This window comes from Dama dama, chromosome 18 (genome assembly GCF_033118175.1).
Source record: "Dama dama isolate Ldn47 chromosome 18, ASM3311817v1, whole genome shotgun sequence".
Classification (NCBI taxonomy): Eukaryota; Metazoa; Chordata; class Mammalia; order Artiodactyla; family Cervidae; genus Dama; species Dama dama.
In genome coordinates, this window is record NC_083698.1 from 48,856,917 (window position 1) to 48,872,755 (window position 15,839).

Here is a 15,839-nt window from a genome sequence, read left to right on the forward strand (position 1 = left end):
AGGCCGGGTACACAAAAACTTCCACTTGTAATGAAATTCTGCTCCAGACGGATTCTCGTCTACAGTTCTATACATAGTAGTTACAGTACTCAGATACATGAGCTTAAAAAGCCAATCTGGTAATCCCAAACTACTATTAATATATATAAAATAGATAATCAACAAGGATCTACTATATAGCACAGGGAACACTACTCAATAATCTGTAATAACATATATGGGAAAAGAATCAGAAGAAGAATAGATATATGCGTGTATATAACTAAATCACTTTGCTGTGCTCCTGAAACTAACGCAACATTGTAAATCAACTATACTCCAATGTAAAATAAAAATAAAAAATATAAACAACAGTGAAACAACAATAGCAACAAAAAGTTAATCTGTGCTCTCTGCTTTCAGGTAAGGTGCAGAAGGCCAGAGCAGGCGAAGCCTCCTACTGTGACAACTCACAGTTTTCAGGTACAAATGGCCCTTTTTAAACACACAGCAACCACCCCTTAAGGGCTCAGGAAAGAGGCAGCAGTCTGCTTCTACACTAGAGAAGCTGTGTTGAACCATGTGAGCAGAGGTCTACCATCTTCTGGATGGGAATTTCTTCCCTTCTGGAAGGGAATTTCAAGGGGCGTTCAGATGACACTGCAGTACCTACCCTCTGGGTGAACTGGAGCTCTCCTCAGTTTGGATCACTTAAACGGACTATGCTGCCCCACTAAGAATGGCAGTAGTACATACCTATCCTCTCAGGGAGCCCCATTGTACCCACATGACATTAGAAACAGTGACAGGTTCTTGCTCTCATCTAAGTCCAGTGGGAAATTTAAATAAGTTTTCATTGGTTGAGGCTATGAAAATCCAAAATGCCTACTAAGCTGTGTCTCTACTGGCAAGCAGAGGTCTTTTCCTCTCTGGACTCATCTTGCAAAGTGCTCACCACCCTCCTTAATGGGGCAAAGCAGTTCCAGGTGAGTTTTCTGGTGGAGACAACACTTGAGCCTGAGGTTTGCATTAGTAAACACTCTGGGGTCAACAAAGAATGCACATGAGGGAGCACTCAGATAGTAGATAACCAGAAATGATAATACAAAAAAAAAAAAAAGAGAAAGAAAACAGTACCAGGTCCTGGCCACGCCCTCCACCTTACCTCCTAAACCTCCACCTCTTGGGGCCCCACCCCAAACAGGTCTTAGCCTCAGCAAAAAAATAATATCAGGTTCAAGATGAATAAAATCAGACACTCTGAAAATGAGTCTAGGTGTTGGTATTTCTTAAAAGCTCCTCAGGTGATTATGATGAATACTGAAGTCAGAGAACCAGGGCTATCCATTATCCCAATAAATGCTTCTCGTCACACTGAAATAACTCTGACAAAGTAAAATACATAGCAAGTAACAACAGACTGGGAGTAGAATCCAGTTCTTCATCCCCAATCTCACGTTTTCCCTGACTACAGAGTACGTAGTTACTGCTAATCTAAATTAGCAGCTTTATTGATGATAACTAGGGCACGATAGCAGAACGTGGGACTCTTTTGCTCTTCATACTGTCATGGAGGTGTTGGAAGACCAGACGGAGTGAGGCAGGCAAAGGTCATCTTCCAAAAGAAAAGATTCCAGAATTCACAGAATTTCTATTTCTGAAAGCAGTGTCACTCTTCTGTTAGTTTTCTAGATCCCCCAACTTAGGAATTTTGAGTCCTACTTTTCATGCAGTATCTATGTCCAGCCATTCTCGTTCATTCTTTCTTCTAAAACATCTCTCCTTTCTCCTTCCTTTCTCATTGCTGCCACCCAAACCAAACTTAGCACAATTAATTCATGACGAGGCTTGCTGGCACCAGACTCCTCTCTCGTCAATCCATCTTGCACACTCTGTCCAAATAAAACTCTCTAAAACATGTGTCCACCGTTTTACTGCCATTTTCCAAATTTTTCACTGGTTCCATCACCTAAAAGGCCAAAATTCCCTACCCCTCCACAAATGAGCCAGAACTCACCTTTCCAAATATATCCACCAAGCACCTTCTCAGCAAACGTTGGATCCTGTGAAGGGAAGAGCTTTGCAATCAGTCGTGTCCAGATCCCCATTCTGCCCCTCACGCACAGGGGGTGTTATTTAACCTCTCTGATCTCAATTCTTCCTTGGTCACAGGTGAATAACAATGCTGACCATGTCATAAGATGCCTGAGAGGATTTATGACCGAGTAGGGTAAAACGATAGAAAGTGGATGCTTGGACACAGTAGACATGATTACTACTTTGCGTCAACTACATCCCTTGCTTGAGCTGCCCCTCTAGAACTGGTTACTAGACAGTTATTTCTCAGCTCCAAGCCCACCCTCCTGGCTGGGGCACATGGCTGAGGCTGCAAACTCCATTTCTGCTTTGCCAGCTGCTCCTTGGTAGGCTCTTCCAGAAGGAGGCACTAGAGGGAGATTGCTCCTATCCGTGGGATGTTCCCGTGGGTGTTATTCCAGCAGTTCTTCCTGAAGCCACAGCTATTTCCAGTTTGCAGGTTTTCCCACACTCCAGAACCAGCCTCACTGTGACCCTGAGCGACACCAGTCCCATCTGGACAGGAGCCCTGCTTCAGCTCCAGGGCCTCTTCTCCAAGTTTCTAGTGATCCCAACCTTTTCCCTTTGTTCCTCTACCCCTAGCTGCTTCCTGCACTTCCTGTCTCTGTAATACCTCAGAATTTCCCTTATGTTCTCCAGAACCCACTTAGGAATTCTCTCTATTAAATTGCCTGTTAATACAACTGGGGTGGTGTGTGTTTCCTGACTGGTGTGGCTGATAGCCTTCGCGACACTTCCCCTCTTCCCAGTTGAATATACACACCTCACTGCCAGAAGCTGCACGGCCAGCCCATCCCACGAACTCTTACAGACCCCCAGACTCGCCACAGATGAGAAATGGGATGACCTTGGAAATAAATTTCTGGTATGACCTTCCTGTCTTGCAGTCAAAGAAGCTGGGGTTCAAAATGAGAGGCACAGCCTCCACCTGACTCTCTCATGTGCCTTCCACAAGGAGCCGCCCGCCTGGACTGTTCACTTCGCACTCAATCACTGGAGGCCCTGAAGCATCTCCCTCATTACTTCTTAAGTACGTCATTTAACAGAGACCATTTAACTTAGCTTCAGGCATCCTTATAAAACAACACTCCTGTGTGAGTCACTGGACAACAAATACTACTTGGCTCTGTATTTAGACACTGTGTGTGTGGACACCTTAGGAGGACTCCAAATAAAGTTTGGTGAATAAATTATATAATTAAGCCAGAATTTTGAGCATATAGAAAGGATGTCCATACCTCTAGTATTTTCTAGATAATAGCTAGCAGTGACCAACATCTGAACCTAATACCATCTGAGAAGAGTAGTTTTACGGCCTTGACACATGCTGAAAGGTCTTTTGAGTTGTCTGCTCCTTAGATGCAGCAGAACAGAAGCTTTAATAGAATTTTATAAGAATGCAGATCCTACTCATTAGAAAATTAATGTATATTCACAGCAGTTTTATCACGTGATGGTTCCTAACTGATGGAACTTAATACTAGAAGTTATAAATAGTCTTAAATGGGACAAACATTTTAAAGAGGTAGTCTAGTTTTCAAATTTTCTTCCATAAATTTGGCTATACTAAAATTATTTCAAGTACCCTCCTAGAGTCGTATAGAATCTGCCTGCAATGCAGGAGACCCGGGTTTGATTCCTGGGTTGGGAAGATCCCCTGGAGAAGGAAATGGCAACCCATTCCAGTATTCTTGCCTGAAGAAACCCATGGACAGAGGAGCCTGGCTGGCTACAGTCCATGGGGTCGCCAGAATCGGACATGACTTAGCAACTAAACCACCACCACCCTCCTACACTGTTGGTGGAAATGTAAATTGGTACAGCCACAATGGAGAACAGTACGGAGGCTCCTTAAAAAAACTAAAAATAGAGTCACCATCTGACCCTGCAATACCACTCTTAGGCATATATCTGGAGAAAAACATAATCCTAAAGCATACATGCACCCCAGTGTTCACTTTGTGTTGTTTACAATAGCCAAGATATTGAAGCAATCAAAATGCCCACTGATAGACAAATAGATAAAGAAGATGTGGTATATGTATATAATGGAATGTTACTCAGCCATTAAAAAGAATGGAATAATGCCATTTGCAGCACCATGGATGGACCTAGAGATTGTCATACTGAGTGAAATAAGTCAGACAGAGAAGGGGAAATAATGTATGACAGCTTTTATATGTGGAATCTAAAGACAAATGATACAAATGAACTTACAAAACAGAAAGAGACCCACAGACTTGGAGAACAAATGTGGTTGCCAGGGTGAAGGATGGACGGAAGGGATAGTTAGGGACTTTGGGATGGACATGTACACACTACTGTGTTTAACATTGATACCTGACAAGGACCTGCTGTATAGTGCAGGGAACTCTGCTCCACTCAATGGCCATCCTTTCTGTGAAGCTTCTGGGCAGAATCGCCAGCTGCTGCTCTTGTCTTCCCTCATGCATTACTGTTAGGACTTAGTTGACTCTGTCTGGAATAATGACTGGTTATTTTTATTTCTGCTACAAGTTCTTTACTAACAATCCTTTACTGAGTAACATGTGCGCTTTGTTCTTATCACCTCATTTGATATTTACCACAACTCTTCAAAGCAATGCGGGAATCTCTCTTTGCCAAGAAGGAAAACGGAGGCTCAGAGAGGTTCAGTTCAGTTCAGTCACTCAGTCATGTCTGACTCTTTGCGACCCCGTGGACTGTAGCATGCCAAGCCTCCCTGTCCATCACCAACCCCCGGAGTTTACTCAAACTCATGTCCATTGAGTCGGTGATGTCATCCAACTATCTCATCCTCTGTTGTCCCCTTCTCCTCCTGCCTTCAATTTTCCCAGCATCAGGGTCTTTTCCAATGAGTCAACTCTTCCCATCAGGTGGCCAAAGTACTGGAGTTTCAGCTTCAGCATCAGTCCTTCCAATGAACATTCAGGACTGATTTCCTTTAGGATGGACTGGTTGGATTTCCTTGCAGTCCAAGGGACTCTCAAGAGTCTCCTCCAACACCACAGTTCAAAAGCATCAATTCTTTGGCGCTCAGCTGTCTTTATAGTCCAATTCTCACATCCATACATGACTACTGGAAAAACCATAGCCTTGACTAGATGGACCTTTGTTGGCAAAGTAACGCCTCTGCTTTTTAATAGGTTGGTCATAGTTTTTCTTCCAAGGAGTAAGCATCTTTTTATTTCATGGCTGCAGTCACCATCTGCAATGATTTTGGAGTCCCCCAAAATAAAGACTGCCACTGTTTCTCCCTCTATTTGCCATGAAGTGATGGGACCAGATGCCATTTCCTGAATGTTGAGCTTTAAGCCAACTTTTTCACTCTCCTCTTTCACTTTCATCAAGAGGCTCTTTAGTTCTTCTTCACTCTCTGCCATAAGGGTGGTGTTATCTGCATATCTGAGGTTATTGATATTTCTCCTGGCAATCTTGATTCCAGCTTGTGCTTCATCCAGCCCAGTGTTTCTCATGATGTACTCTGCATGTAAGTTAAATAAGCAGGGTGACAAGATACAGCCTTGATGTACTCCTTTTCCTATTTGGAACCAGTCTGTTGTTCCATGTCCATTTCTAACTGTTGCTTCCTGACCTGCATACAGATTTCTCAAGAGGCAGGTCAGGTGGTCTGGTATTCCCATCTCTTTCAGAATTTTCAGAGAGGTTACATTTATTTTGAAGGTCACACAGCTGGTAAGGGCAAGAACCAGAATGTGAATGTGGGTCCAGTTTGCTCCAAAGCTCAGTCTCTTTTCTCCAGACCAGTTGTTCCCAATCTTCACTGTACATGGAAATCACCTTGAAGAATCTTTAAAAATTACTGATCCACCCAGACATTCTGATTGAATTGATGTGGAGTGTAACCCAGACTTTGGGATGTGTTGATTTATCTGTTAAGTTGCCCAGTGATTCCAACATGCAGCACTGTTTGGAAATGACTGTGCTAGGCCATTCGGCACGCCCCCAGCATTAAGCACATAGTGTGTTTAATACATCTTTGCACTCAATCTTGTCTCCATGTGCTTTTCTGGTCCACTGACACTTCATCCCTAAATTCTAAGGTTGGTACAAACTCAAAAGCAAAAACAAGCAGAGAAAGAAAGTAATTATCTGGTCAATATGAGCCCCAAATTCATTTCCAATGAAATTTCCCAAAATAATATAAAGAAGTTAGGAAGCACAGGCCAAAGTTAAGTTTTCACAAATTGATCCTCAGTTGCCTTTCTTTGGTGAGAGATGCCTGCCTCCATGCTACCCGCGCTCCTCTCATCTTTTTCATCACTCTAGCAGCTAGCCGCACGTTGACATGTTTTGCCTTTACAGACTGATCCCAAGGCAGAGCCTATCTTCATGGGAAGAGAAGCCGAGGCTCTGCAGGGGAAGCATACGTAGTAGGTGTGGACCATGGTAACAATCAGTCACCGCCACCCCCACCGCCCTGAGTCCTCAAGGGTGTTCCCATGGCAGGCTGTCACAGCTTACGCACTGTATCAGAAATTGCCAGGAAAAAATCCTCACTGGGTCACTCATGCTTCATTCACTTTCCCCTTTTTATAATTTCAGGTTATTTTATTTATTATTTTTTTAAACTTTGTATTTTGTGTTGGAGAATAGCCAATTAGCAAACAATGTTGTGACAGGGATAGGGCACAGAGGATTTGGGGAAAGCCTTGAACGCCCTTCCAGGGAGTCTGAACCTTTCTTTGCATACAAGGAGGAATCTGTGCTATCTCTGAGTGGAAATGGTCTGATATAACCTAATATTCATTGGAAGAACTGATGCTGAAGCTCCCACAGTTTGGCCACCTGATGTGAAAAGAGACTCCCTGCAAAAGGCCCTGATGTTGGGAAAGACTGAGGACAAAAGGAGAAGGGGTTGGCAGAGGATGAGATGGTTACATAGCATAACCAACTCAATGAACATGAATCTGAGAAAACTCTGGGAGATAGCGAAGGACAAGGAAGCCTGGCGTGCTGCAGTCCATGAAGTCACAAAGAGTTGGACATGAATTAGTGACTGAATACACACACTCACACACACACACACACACACACACACACACACACACACACACATACAACCTGTGTTTCAAGCTTGAGTAGACAGAAGTTTGGAGGCAGGCAAGTCAGGCAAAGGTAATAGCAATTGATGAAGGCAGAGGTGTAGGCCCACCATTGCAGAATGGACCCAAAACCGTTTGGCCACCTGGCTGGATGAGCTATTGGTTACCTGTGGGAATTCACCTGTTAGGGTTTCCATGTGTGTGGCTGGTTGGTGGTGTCATTTACACAAGATGGGGGATTTTTAGGGTAAAGATGGTAAGTACTGTTTGACACACGCCAGGTTTGAAGCGAGAGGTCCAGCTGGTGGTTGGAGATGTAGGTCAGGCGCTCAGAAGAGATGGGGTGGAGTAGTGGTGGGTGGAGAGAGTGGGCAGCACACGGGTAAAGCTATGTGAAAGAATAAGATGGCCCAGAAGCGAAGCAAGAAGGCCCTCCAGGACAAGATGAGACCTTGGGCATGTTTTTATAGAGTGGAAAGGAAAACAGATCAGAGAGCCTCAAGGAGAATCTGGAGAAGTGTCTTAAAGGTCAGAGGAGGAGAGTTCCTGGGGCTCTGTGATCATACTGGAATTGGGAATTGGGCTGTCACTGTTTCCCTTTTGAAAGAGCAGATTCTGAAACAGCAAAGTTTGGAGGGTTGAAGAAAGAAGATGTGAAGGGAAACCAGGGACAGAGCACTGAGTATGAATCTAAAGAAGGGGTTGGAAGGTCCTAAATGACAACTTCAGGAAGAAGCAAGATTGAAGAATGGTTGGTTTCTAGAAAAATACTCGACTATTTGTTCAGATCAATGAAAAGGTGACCTGAAACAAAGACAGTAGAGGAAGAGAGGAAAACTGATGTGGGCTGTCCTGGGGGAGAGTCAGAGGCTGGATGAGAAGGAGAATCTAGACTGGGAAGAGGAAAATAGAGGTCAGGAGTTTTCAAAGAAATAATACAATGTTATTAAATGGTATTTGGGGCCCACCTGGGCTGAGAGAGAAAATGAAAGAGACTGGGAGGGAGGGATGGAAAAACAGAGAGGGAAAGAGCATATATTTGCAGGAAGAGAGCTTGAGCCACAAGAGCAAGTGTTGTGATAAGCCAAGATGCACAAGGTGAGCGCAGGGGAGATGAGGGAACGAGGGAAGCTGTGGTGGTGCTACATCCATGCAGGTCGTCACGGCCAAGCATGGGGCTGGCTGAACTGTCAAGGAAACCTGAAGGGAGCTGGGAGCCCAAGAGATTAGGTAAGGAAAAAGACAAAGGGTCTTAATGAATCCTAAAGGCACGCTTACTGGGAGAAACTAAAGGAAAAAAATAAGAGCCTAAGAAATTGTCTTCAGGGAAGAAAAATCAAGACATCCAGGTTTTGAAAATACTCCAGTTATAAAAGGATGAGTCTATGATTTGGCTTTGGGAGTGCAGTTCAAAAACCAAAACAAAGTGAGATTATGACTGGGAAAATATTTCCTAGCCTATAAAATACTAATCACTTTTTATGTATTGTTTTCATTATTTTTGGAGTGGATAGGGCGAGGAACTGCAGAGCTGACCTGTTGCCTGAATCGTCCATGTAGACATGGAAGTTGCCCAAGATGATGGCAAAGAAAGGAAGGGGAGGGGAAGTTTCTATCTACATTTATTAGGGAACATGGAACAGTGTCCAGGGGCTTCCCTGGTGGCTCAGTTGATAAAGAATCTGCCTGCAATGCAGGAGACCCACATTTGATCCCTGGGTCGGGAAGATCCCCTGAAGAAGGAAATGGTAACCCACTCCAATATTCTTCCCTGGAGAATCCCAAGGACAGAGGAGCCTGGTGAGCCACAGTTCATGGGGTCATGAGAGTCAGACATGACTTAGTGACTAAACCACCAAAGTGTCCAGATATCAACGGGTGACAGGAAAGAAGACACTACATCCTTGTCTGGACATGGACCTAAAAGGAAGGATGACCTTGTTTGTTTAACAGAAGTGTTGCAGAAATATCTGGGAAATGGCACTCTGAGGTAAGAGGAGTAGAATCCTTCTCCCAGGGTTGATATTATAGATACATCTCAACTTGACCCCTCTGTCTCCACTGGATAGATCTTGAAGGCAAAACCCTCACCAAGAATATTCAAGAAAGGCTCTTTTGGTGGCAACAAATAAATCGTAGACAAAAAAGGGCACACTTATTGTAAGATTATACAAATCTGAGAGAATTCCTGAACATGAAGCAAAGTACAGTTGGGCTTTGAGTGAAATAATGTTTGTTTTTAGAAAGATGTTGGGAACCAAGGTAGCTACTCTCCCCTTATCATTCAGGCTAACAGCCTCTCTGCAACTCAGCTTTCTCTTCCCCCCTCTTAGCCTCTTCCTTCACTTGTTTAAATTTCAGTCTAGCCTGACAATTGACTCCAGCTCTTCATCCCACATCATGCTTCCCTCACCTGTCTCTCCTCTCCCCTAGTTCAATGAAGGAAAGGAACCGAGCCCTCTCAGCAAGTACGTCAAGGTCCTCTTGCTCACCTCTGGGTTGGTTGCCCAGAGGTCAGTGTCTCCCCTCCTGAGCAGCTTCACAGGGTTCAAATATGACTACAATGCAGAAGACCCCAGTTCGATTCCTGGGTCAGGAAGATCTGGTGGAGAAGGGATAAGCTACCCACTCCAGTATTCTTAGGCTTCCCTGGTAGCTCAGATGGTAAAGAATCCTCTTGCAACAGAGGAAACTTGGGTTTGATCCCTGGGTTGGGAAGATCCCCTAGAGAAGGGAATGGCAACCCACTCTAGTATTCTTGCCTGGAGAATCCCATGGACAGAGGAGCCTGGCAGGCTATAGCCCATGGGATCACAGAGTCAGACATAACTGAGTGACTTTCACTTTCAAGAGAGGCTGGAGTGACGGATGGTAAATTTAGGTATGAACAGCTCCAGGGGAAAGCCAAGATTTCGCTGACTCCAGGGATGGAGAGGGTATGGGAAGACATGCTAGGGAAGGCTTCAGCGAAAAAGACCTAAGGGCAGGTCAGAGAGGACAGAGAGGCTGAGAGGGATAAAGTATCCAGACATTGGGGGCTACATCTTGGGTTGTCCTGGCCAATCCAGGAGGTAGGAGTTGGGGCATAGGCTGGAGGACCGGGTCAGCTGTGTATGAGCACCACGTGGACTGCTAGCCCATGGTAGCCCCCAGGCTCCATTCACAGTCTTGAGGAAACCAACTGGCCCCACCCCATGGCATAGTCTGGGTGAAAATTCTCTAGTTAAGTAGAAGCAAGGACGGTTAGGTTAGTTAGACTTTCAGTTTTTCCTTCTCCAAGGATGCTAGCTAGGGAAGAACAGGCAACAACATTCAAACTTCAAAGAGTCAGAGGAATCAATCCCAGGAAAAGCTGAACTAAGATAAAATAAGAAACCAGTTGTTCTCACAGTGTAAAATGGCAGATCAGCCCCTGGGCCTGATCCTCACTTGTGCCTAGGAACGCCTCACACGTATCAGATGTTGAAGCTCATTGAGCTACCTGCCGTGAAGTCCTCAAGCCAAGTTTCTCCAACCAGGGTCAGTTGGTTGCTCAGCATGCCTGCCAACAACATACCAGCCTTTCCCAGGGTACAGGGTTGTTATCGTACGGCTGCTGGCTTCACAGAGTTAGAGCTCCCAAGTATCAACAGAGAGACAGAATGGCCTATGTGGGGGCAGAGCTGGGGAGGAAGGGAGGGGAAGGCACACTGGTGGTAAAAACACGGCATGTGGAAGGAATGAAGAGAAAAGCAACAGAGAGAAACTGTCACAACAACAGCCTGGAAAAACGCACAGAGCAAACACGTTTCTCGAAATGCTTTTTTTCCACTGAAAGGAACCAGAGCTCCTTTTAGGGGCAAAGAAATTACAAAATAAGCTTAGAATATCTTATCTTGTGCCAGAAAGCAAGGAAGTGATCACAGAATGATGGGGACATGTCACAAAGACACAGAACCAGACTAAATGGCTCCTTCTAGCTAAACAGCACAATTTGAGGATCAAAATAAACAATAATTCTAACAGATTAAAACCTTTCAGATACAAATAAATACACTAATAAATTGAAAGTTGGGAATAGGACATTTACACAAAGTCAAAAAATCCTTTTCACAAAATACTAATTATAAGGGGAGAGGCCCGGGAGATACACGTTAATCAAACGATCAAAATTTTCATTGCCAGTGATCATACGAATTGAAAACATAGGTTATGCGTAGAATGCAATGAGAACACAGCATTACTTTGGGGGTGGTCCTGAGAAAGACATATCTCTGAATCTAATCATGAGGATGTAACAGCCCAAATTGAAGAACATTCTACAAAGTAACTAACCTTCAATCTTCAGAACTGTTAAGGATTTGAAGCTCAAAAAAAGACTATGGATCTGTTTCAGGTAAAGAAAAGTGAAGTGATGGGATAACTAAATGCCATGTTTGGTTCTGAAGCAGGTCCTTTGGCTATGAAGCCAGTATTAGGACAATTGGAGGAACTTAGATGGGATTGTTGATGCGGATAAGTGAAGTTGTTCTGTGTCAGCGTCGCTTTCCTGGTTTTGACAGTCACACTGTGGTTACGTAGAGGAACATCCTTGTTTATAGAAAATGCACGCTGAAGTCTTTGGGGGTGATGGGACAGCATATGAGCAACTAAATCTCAAAGGAAGGCCTTTGGACTACGCTCCCAACTTTTGTGTAAATTTTTATTGACTTCAAATATTTTTAAAAAATAAAGTATAAAAAATATCAGTCTCTTTGTTTACAAAATTCACCTTTGTTTGAGTATGTAATGGGCTGGTAGGGCCCTCCAACAAAGGATACTCACATCCCAGAGAACCTATAAATGTGACCTTATTTAGATGTGATTAAGGTAAGTGTCATGGGATAGGAGCATCCTGGATTAGCCTGGTGGGCCCTAAATCCAACAGCAAGTGTCCTTACAAGAGACACACAGGGGAGAGATACACAGAGGGGACTACCATGAGAAGAGAGAGGCAGAGGGTGGGGTGAAGCACCCACAAGTCAAGGAAAGCCTGGAGGCACTGGGAATAGGAAAAGACAAGCAAGGATTCTCCCCTGAAGTTTCTGGAGGGAGCATGGCTCTGCCAATACCTGAATTTCAAACTCCTGACCTCCAGAACCATGAGAGGATAAATTTTTGAGAAGGACACACCCTTCTGGACTGGTTTTTTTCACTGTAGGAAGAACAGATAACATGAAATCTCCCCTCTTGAAAAAGTTTCTGGTATACAGTACGGTATTGTTATGAGATGGTTAGACAGCATCACAGACCTAATGGACATGAACTTGAGCAGACTCCGGCAGATGGTGGAGGACAGGGAGGCATGGCTTGCTGCAGTCCATGGGGTTGTAAAGAGTCAGATATGACTTAGAGATTGAACAATAGCATTGTTAATTACAAGCACAATGCTGTTCAACAGATCTCTAGAATTTATCTATCTTGCATGACTAAACTCTATACCCACTGAACGGCAACTCCCCATTCCTCACTCCACCATTCCCTGACACTCACCATTCTACTTTCTGCTTATGAGTTTGAGTACTTATGCTATTTCATATTAATATAATAGAATCAGACTATGACCAGCTTATTTCACTTGGCATGATGGCCTCAAGGTTCATTCACACTGTCACAAAGGACATAATTTCTTTCTTGTTTATGGCTGATGCCACTGTATATCTATCTTGCCACATTTTCTTTATCCATTTATTCATTGATGGACAATTTAGGTTATTTCTACCTCTTGGGTATAATGCTACGATGAACATGGGAGTACAGATATCTCTTCAACCTCCTGATTTCAATTCTTTTGGATAAATGTTCAGAAGTGGTATCACTGGATCATATATTAGTACTTAAAAAAATTATTTTGAGGAACCTCTGTATTGTCTTCTATAGCAGCTGTACCATTCTACATCCCCACCAACACTGTACATGGGTTTCAGTTTCTCTGTATCCTCTCCCACATTTGGTAACTTTTATTTGTTTGTTTTTGGTAATAGCCTTCCTAACAGGTTGAAATAATGTGGGATTTTTATTTTTTTTATTTCATTGGCTTTAAATTACATTTACCTGATGTTTAGTGATGCTAAACATCCTTCCATATACTTGTTGGCCATTTGTATATCTTCTTTAAAGAAACGTCTAATTGAGTTGTTGGTCCATTTTTAAATCAAGTTATTAAGATTTTTTGCTATTGACTTGTATGAGTTTCTTATGTATTTTGGATATTAACCCCATCATTGGTTACGTGGTTTCCAGATATTTTCTCCTATTTCATAGGTTGCCTTTTCACTTTGTTGATTGTTTCCTTTGCAGAGCAGAAGCTTTTCCATTTGTATAGTCCTACTAGTCTATTTTTGCTTTTGTTGCTTATGCTTTTGGTATCATGTCCAAGAAATCATTGCCAAGACCAACATCATGAAATTTTACCCTGTTTTCTTATAGAAATTTTGTGGTTTCAAGTTTTGCTTTTAAGTCTTTAATCCACCTTGAGTTGATGATTGCGTATGGTGTAAGATAAGGGTTCAATCAAATTCTTTTGCATTAGCTGTCCAGTTTTCCCAGCATCATTTGTTGAAAAGACTCTCCTTTCCCCAGTGTCTATTCTTGGCACACTTGCAGATGGTCAGTGGAGTGTACATGCATGGGTTGATTTCTAGGCTCCTTATTCAGTTCAGTAGGTCTATACGTCTGTCTTTATAAAGACAGTACCATGCTATTTTAATTACTGTATCTTTGTCATATGATTTGATATTAGGCTGTGTGATATCTCTAGCTCTATTCTTTCTCAAGAATATCTTAGCTATTTGGGGTCCTTTGTAATTCCATATGAATTTTATTGTTTTTTCTCTTTTTGTAAAAATGTGATTGGGATTTTGTTAGGGATGCAATGAATCTGCAGATCTTTGGATAGTATGCACAGTTTAACAATATTAAATCTTTCAACTCATGAATATGGGTGTCTTTCTCTTTACTTGTATCTTCTTTAGCTTTTTTTCTTTTATGTTTTATAGTTGGCAGTCACATCTTTAAATCTCCCTCATTAAGTTTATTCCTAAATATTTTATTACAGTAAATGAGATTGCTTTCTTAATTCCTATTTTGAATAGTTCAATTTAGCCTTCCAACTCCTTACATGTCTTCCAGTTCCAGAAGTCTATGGTTTACAGTAGACTGTGGACTGTGGATGAGATGTGGGGATCAAGAAGAGGATCTGGGATTTCTCAGGAGTCCCAGCCTCACACCTTTCTTTAGGCTGGTCTTGCCTTTTACTACTAACACGTGGAGAGAGTGATACGCTACAGGTGACTCCTGTAAATTGGTTCTGAACACACTTGACAAAATATTTCAATTCCAACTATCAAGTTACAGTGTACAAGAGGGTGCCAGTGCCCCAGCCCTGAACTGTGGGATCTTAAGTTCTCACATGATACAGCTTGGGAAGAAAACACTTCTAGAATTCTAACCCCTGCCCCATTTCTGCCTCTTTCCTCTGCTCAGCATTTACTGATCAGCAGCAATGCACATACCGTGCTAAAAAATGAGAATACAAAGATGAATAAGTTAATAATCTGACAGGAGGACAGACAGAGGCATTAAATATGCAGTTCTGAGTGCAGTCATAAAGGGAAATTTTTTGAAAAAGCCTCCTATACCCGACAGGGAAAATCAAACCAGGATTCAGATATTTCATAAGAGAAATGAAGAAAGCATCCTGGAGAGTTAAAATTGAAACTAATATCTCAAAGCATAGATCACTCCTTACTGTGGTGGAAAAATGACTGTGGGATATGACAGCTCCTAATTTTTGAAAATCCAATGTGCTTTTCAAGTGTCTAGTGAGACCTTCTGAACTAAAACACATCTAAAGATATTTTTGAAGGCAAATATACAGAAGTCCTGAAAGTCCACATATATAGAGATGTTTCTGAAAGCCAAATGGAGTTTGTTTGTGTTGCTGTAGATGCTTGGGTGGGAGGCTGTCAGTGGATATGATCTCAGTAGAGCAAGACAGAGAAATGAGGCCCTGGGGCAGCTGTCATGACTCATATTCTCTGTTTTTATTTGGATCATGTTGGGAAAGCAGGTGGATTAACTGAATGATCCTTTAAGGCATGTCTGTGGCTGTAATGACCAGTGATCATTGGACAATCTCATCTGACATTTTGATTAAAGTAGGCGATTAAAACACCTACTTACCTATAGCCTGGCTATTTTTATACTCTAACATTTTTATGGAGTCCAAGGCTCTGTGCAAATATGGGCAAAGATGTTCAGAGGAGTTGCGGAGAGGGAAAGGGGCTTTTTGTAGGCCTTGCATATGAGACTTCAGTAGCAATGCCATTGATCCCCCTCCCAGTGACAGCTGCAGGCACATCAGAGCTGAGTCAGGGCCTGCTCAGCTAATTGAAGTGCCCTGTAGGTTCTCTTTGCCCTCAAGAACCTTTCTGATAAACAGTTCTTGACCAGGTCCTTATATGGGTACAGACAGCCCCAAGAGGTTGCGATGTATTTTGGACACAATCTGATTCTCATTTCTCAAGGGTCTCAGGCCTTCGCCTTTGTAGCTGACGGAGATGGCTGCAGTGGCCTCCAGAGGCTCTCATGCCCTGGACCCGAGGCAGTCACTCTTCCTCTAAAGAGTCCTCTTATCTTGAAGAAGAGAGGTGCCTGGCGCTCATCACACTGTGCAAG

At 43.0% G+C, this 15,839-nt stretch overlaps 1 protein-coding gene across 2 annotated transcripts in view; it reads right to left on the reverse strand.

Annotated features, from left to right (window-relative positions):
* Nucleotides 1–15,839, reverse strand: part of ST7 (suppression of tumorigenicity 7) — a 309,424-nt gene that overhangs the window by 27,259 nt on the left and 266,326 nt on the right. The gene's annotated exons all lie outside the window — the stretch shown is intronic.